Source organism: Labrus mixtus, chromosome 10 (assembly GCF_963584025.1).
Source record: "Labrus mixtus chromosome 10, fLabMix1.1, whole genome shotgun sequence".
NCBI classification, from domain to species: domain Eukaryota; kingdom Metazoa; phylum Chordata; class Actinopteri; order Labriformes; family Labridae; genus Labrus; species Labrus mixtus.
In genome coordinates, this window is record NC_083621.1 from 28,768,493 (window position 1) to 28,775,397 (window position 6,905).

A 6,905-nucleotide genomic window follows, 5' to 3' on the forward strand; every position below is an offset into this window, starting at 1 on the left:
CCTGAGGTCCCAATATATGCATCTCATACAAAAACTCCAATACTAATCCAAATTAATATGTCTTACTATTATAGAGTAAAAAGTGCAGAATATTTATCAATAATACAAGTTACATTGTAATAAAAAAATCCAATACTATAAAAACATACAGAAAACATACGTATATATCAAACTATTGCTTTTTAGCAGCATCAGCTTCTACTGTAATAAACCTTCAATGATTTTTCAATCGAAACCCCTCATCATGATGTCCTCATTCCTAAGTTTGGTTGTTCAAGTCCATTAGGCTGGAAGGATCTCTGGACAATTAGCCACCCTCACTTTGGTCTCCCAAATATTGTCCTGGAAAGAAAAATCAACAACCAGTATCTTTGCACATACAAAAACATCAAAAATATATTCATTTTCGTATCATACTTTCACATTATTCCACTACATGATTAACATATACATAATTAACATATTACATTTTCCCACTTTCATCCATTCACTTCCTATTCAAAATAATAGTGAGTCAATGATGAATTCAGATATTCAAAATGGATATTTCTCTACCAGTTCTTGTCCAATCTCTATGACCTCCTCATCTTCACTCAGGTCATTACCACTCAGTAGAGGCATCTTAATGTTTTCTCCCGGCATTACAACTCCTACCATCTCAATAGCATAGCCTTAGCAAAGGTCAACAACAGCGTACAAAAACAAAACATCACACACAGTGATAGAAGAGTAGCCACCAGAATCTGAACCACTATAGCTCCTGCATTAGCAGACCATCCTGCTCCTTCTGATGGACCAAATGAATCCCTTTTAAGTTTCAACGCATCTATGACACTAGTCATATTGTCAGCAGCATCAGGGATCAAAGTATAACAGGCGTCTCCGGTTAAATTTAAAACTTTGGCCTCTACGTGGCTTTAATCAAGACACCAATAACACCAACGGAAGCACCTTCATCAAATTCAGACCTGTGTGGTGGCAGATTTTAACAATACGATTTTTTAACACACCATTCATTTTTTCACAAACCATCAGTCCTTCATGATTTCTCCACAGGCCAGTGGAATCTTGAGTGGCCCCGGTCTCTCCATAATTGTTTATCCATCGCAGAAGCAGCTTCTTGCATCGAGACCACATCTCTGAGCGTAATTTTATCCTCCAAGTCCACCTCATGGGTGACCAGAAGAACTTTGCCCAATTTGTTTGCTCCTGTAACCGCCTTTGCAGCCTCATCAGCTGCTTTGTTACCTTGTGTGAACCTTGACATGTCCATTTTGTGTGCCGCACACTTAGCCACTGCTATTTCTTTAGGCTTCATCATTGCATGCAACAATTTCATTATCTGAGCATTCACTTATCTCTTTACTTCCTGAACTTTCACTATTCTACCTTACAATTCCTTCAACATAAATCTAACTCCTTTACCTTTCATGTAAACAACAGAAAAGTCCTCTCCAGCCTCAACATTTATCTATACTCCTCTGAAACCTCCTCCTGTTCTGTAACATTCACAAGCAAAGTGGCCTAGCTGTCCACAATTATGACATGCTCCTGAAGACTGTAGGAAATTTCCTCCTCTACCTCTTCCTAAATTTCCTTAACCTCTTCCTCTCCATATCTGTGGTTGGTCAAAAACTGGCTGTGGAAAAGGGGCAGTGGGGATCAGAGATAACGGCTGGGGTGGCCTGGGTCTGTTCATGCTGTGGTTGTGGTGGTAATTGAGTTGGTTGAGGCTGGTTTGCATAACCACAGCTTGCTTCTTCTCCTTCTTCTTATTATCCACCAGCTGTATTTGGTTAAGTTTTTTAAGAGTCTCCTGGTCCTGTTCTTTCTGGTCATGCTCCTTTTTCCGATACAGCTCAACTTGATGTGCTATGTGAGCTGTATACACACCTTTTGCCATGCTTCCAAGACCAACCACCTCTGCCAACTTGCTCCTCACTGGTAGGGGCAGTCCCTTCTGTATCTTAGCTCGCAAAATTGATTGCTCCATTTGATTCAAATAAGGGTCATTTCGTGTGACATTTCTCCACACTTGATGAGCCCTAGACACATAAGCTCTTGGGTTTTCCTGCGGGCCCAATGATTCAATAAAAATATTATCAGGGTGTACGTTTGTTGGAAATGCACCTCTCAATGCTCTCCACATTCGACCTCTATTTGCAGCTGTTGGGGTTGTATCAAGTCAACTTTGGTTATATTCTTTAATAATTATTTCTAATTATTAATAATATAAATAAAATATCATTAAACTATGTTTAATCTCGTTTTGGGGCACCACCCTGTACTCAGGGAAATATAACCAAAATATCACTCAAATCAGTCTCAGATTAGTTATTTAATTACTAATATTATTAATAATTAATAACTATATTTAATAAATTGAAGGTGTGAATCCGTACACAAAGCCTTCGCACCCAGCTTATATCACAATGCAAATACACCAGTAATCACAAACAACTGCTCTCTTAAATTATAACAGAATTTATTTAGACAAAGCAACATCAATCCAAAATCAATGAACTTAATCAAACAAATAACTATCATAAACTAATCTAAGCAACAAACATTATCAAGCACGGCTTGTGGACTGGGTGTGTGTGTGTGTGTGTGTGTGTGTGAGAGAGAGAGGGGGGAAGAAGAAAAGGGGGAGATGACTTCGTACCCACGTGGTCGCTCACGATGGCACACCTAACAAAGGCCTGGGTGTATGCGTGCGTGTGTGTGAAAGAGAGAGAGAGGGGGGGGAGATTACTCCGTCCCACGTGGTCGCCTTTCCGATGTCGCACACCTAACAAAGACCTAATGTGGCCTTAATGTCTGAAAGAGACCGAGTTCGGCCCTACACGATCTGTGTCTCTGAGGCGTCTGGATGGCCTCGAGTGTATGGATCTCTCTTTGTGTGTGTGTGTGTGTGTGTGTGTGTGTGTGTGTGTGTGTGTGTGTGTGTGTGTGTGTGTGTGTGTGTGTGTGTGTGTGTGTGTGTGTGTGTATGGCCTATGTGCGTAATGGCGCGGTGGTGGAGTTAGTCTCCCAATGTACGTCTACCCGAGAATATGTGTGTGTTAGAAAGAGGGGAGAAAATGGGAGGAAAAGAGGAGCGTAGAGGAGGAGAGAAATGCGTGCCTGAAGAGGCCGGATCACAGTCTAACTCCCGCGCCACAACTCGGAGTAATTCCCTTCATTCACAGAAACAAACCAATGGCCGAATTCAAGTTAATACGGCTTACACTGACCTTTCTGATCAGAAGAATAATACCCGGTTATAACACTGTTACGATAAACACATACAGGACGCAAAGGTCCGAAACAACAACAAGAGTTTTAAACAGGTAAAACTCAGGACGTGACGGTCCAACAAAGATAAAATTACAGTTTCTGCTTCAATCAAACAATTGTTAAAAACACTCTCTAAAGCTAATTCTGCCCAGACCTAATTAAGCCTCACTTGTGAATCGCTTTGCCTGCGATCGGTGAAGGAAAAAGGAGTCCGGCGATAAAACAGATCTTCTGTCTGTCCTGGTGTAGAGGCGTCTTATGGCGGCGAGGGTCCCTTACGGCAAGAGCGGCTTCGTTGGTTCTCCGTCGAGGGGAAAGATGTCCGTCGATGTCCTTTCGTTGCAGGACGGAATAAGACTGTTATCTTTCTGATAATCTGTTATAGCCTAACGCTCTCCGAGAAACTGAGATGCGTTCACTGGACAATCCGAGCTCGGAATTTAGAACACTGCCGGCCGCGGGTTACCTGCACGCCAAAACTTAAACCAAGGAAGATTGTTGCAGGAAACAGGAGGTGAGCTTGGGTCTCCTAGCACTTCAAGTCAGCGCGTGGAAAGAGGTAGAACGAGGGGAGTCTCAGAGTTTTATCACCTGGCCGCCTTCCTGTGGGGTCTCCCTCAGGTTCCGGTCCCCCCTTTACGTCACACGTAGGTGTGAAGTACCGCAGGGAATTCTGGGATAAAGAGTCCTTTTAGGCCATCTCAGTAAATAACTCAAAGGCCCAAGTCCATGGTTTGACTGTCCTAAGCCTGCGTGGCCCAACACAGCCAACAATTCTGGATCATACACTGCAGTCACCACATATCTATTAAGGCCTGCCACCTGCAGGATCTCCTCCATCACTGGGACCCCAATGAGACTAGCCAAGATTCTCTTAATATCTCCCATGGCAGGTTGTGTTCCCACCAAAACCTCTTCCAACTTTGAAATCCAAGGATGTGCTCCATCTTGAAGAGTGGGTAACTTTTCAAGTATGTTTGACATATCTGTACTTTGCCAAGGTTTATACTCTAAATTTTGCCCACGCACAATTACTGGACACATTTTATTGAGTCTCTTTCCTTTTCTTGGACGTAATATATACCCCAAAGTGTCAGACTTTTGAGACTTTTTCTTCTGTGTTTTTTGCAGTTCCTGTAGTTGCTTTTCCAATACTTGCTGGGTTTCTGGACTGGTAGATTCACTTATGTTCACAAGGCATTTATCTATAGTCCTCTCAATCTCTCTTAATGTCCTGCATCCATCATCTTCCACCCCTGAACCGGCTGCTAGCGGGTGAAGATATGAAGGACCCTCTCTCTCTGAGTCTCCATCACTATCACTCTCATCTGTGTCGTCCTTTTCTGGACCCATTCTCCTTACTTGCCTTGTCTCCTTTTTTATCCACTTTAGCCAACATCCACCTAACTGCCGGGTTATATCCACCAACAGCTTCGTCCGACTCACTCTCACTTTCATCCTCTATTTCCAGTCTTCTAAACCGCTGTCCGCTACAACTTCCCAAACGGGTCTTTTTCTTTTTACTGTCAGAGCTTGGGTACATCTTTATGGTCGTTTTAGCCTTTCCTTTCTCTATTATTTGCTCATCCTCATCTGTGATGTGATAGTTGCCCTCCTGTCTAATCACTGGGAGCTGAGGATAAACATCAGTAAACTTCACTTCCTTCTCATAAGGCGGGGGCTTCTTTGCTGATGCAGTATGTGAGAAGGGTGTGTTAACCTTCTCCATTAACTTTCCTGCTGCCTTATCATTTTTCTTGTAGACACAAGCACCTGTATTGTTTTAATCACATCTGTGTTCAAAGTCCCTTCTACTGGCCAAGGCTGGTCAATGTCAGGCCAACGCTTGCTCCACTTTTCCGATATTTTTGGAATATTTTTAACAAGAGAATTAGTCTTCTGCACTACATCAACAGGAGTGATTGCTTTTATAATTCTGGTGTCCATCTTTGACATTACAATGACCCTCTTAGTTCCTTGTATTGTAAGTCAAACTGAAATAGTTAAAAAACTATTTAGAAAGTACCGTGTTACCACACTTGAAAGTGATTGAATTTGCCAACCCCAAAGGAGACCAAAGGCTTCTTACTATGAAAGCAAAATCACTTGTTTATCACCTAATGCATCTAATCACACCTATTTATCTTAAATTATGGCAATAATGTCAATGTTCCATCTCAAAATAGCCCAAATCAAGCTAGACCATACTCAGATAATGAAACCAGCATTCACAGCACTCAACAGCATTAGAATCAAATCAACTTTTCCACAAATGATCAATCAAATCAACAATACTCCATTAATTAACCAAATGCCTCAATTAATCAGTCTGTTGCCAAGATTTCCTCCTAAATAATTGCAATGTAATATATAAGAATAAATACTGTAAGCCTATATGTGAGAACAAACTTAACATGTATCAAAAATGTTGGCTATATATAAATGTATACACATATAGAGAAATGCAGGTGTTTGTTGAAAGAGTTTGTGGATAAAACCGCACTGGCCTTGATCAAGCTGGATTCAGGATCCCTACACGCTGTTATCAGCACGCTCCAGTGTTTGTGAAGCACCCACCAGGTGTCTCCTCATCTGCCGTTTGGACTGATCCAGTTCAGACACATTCCATTTCCTTTGTCTTTCCTTCAGCTCTCACACAGCATAGTAAAAAGAAACAGAGAAGACAAAAAGGAAACAAAACAAAAGTTTAGTGTCTTAGGATCACTCTGTGATTGTATACACAATGCAATAACAATTCAGTGAAATATGCACACATTATCTGTCATTTCTATCTGTCGCAAAAGCTGTCTTCATGGGTGAAGGGTGTTTTTTCCCCCTTCTCTCTGTCTCACAGAGAGAAAAGAGAGAGGGGGGGGGGTCTCTCCACTCCTTATCAAGAGGAGTAATCTAATTGGCTCTCTATTTGAGGCAACACCCCTTGGCCCCCCTCCTAAATTTAGCAAGGACTTCCAGTATAGACTGGCCGTCAGAGAATGAGCATAATGTGGTCACACACATACACACAAACAGACAGAAAGAGAAGAAGAAAAAATTCACACTCCAATCAGCCAGCAGTTTTTCAGATCTTCTTTTCTCTATTCCTGCTCCCTGAATGTGTACAGACTGTCCTCGCTGGCCTCTCCACTTCTGTTATAAAACAGATACTATATATACTTATGTATGAACAAACGTTATTAGGCTCATATGTATTTATCAGATTAAATAAACGTCCTCTGAGGGGCTCATATTTTATCAAATCGAATATATAAAGGTCCCCTGAAACAAAGGCTCATAGGTTTTTTAACACTGATGAAGCAAAAATGTCTCCTTATGAGTTACTAAAATCACCTTTAACCAATCTCCTGCTATATATGCCTATTTAATAATACATCTATTCTATTTATCAATCACACATATACAAGAACATTTCCGGATCATACACACCGCTACATAACAAGTACACACATCTACACCAACACCAACTACACCAACATCTACACCAACACAGTCTCCAATAACGCACACACATAGCCTACGTCAAGGCTCCAAAAACTCAGCACTTGAACATAAGTTGTACAGCGGCACACACACAGGCTTCAACCGCCCTTCACCTTAAATTTTAAAGT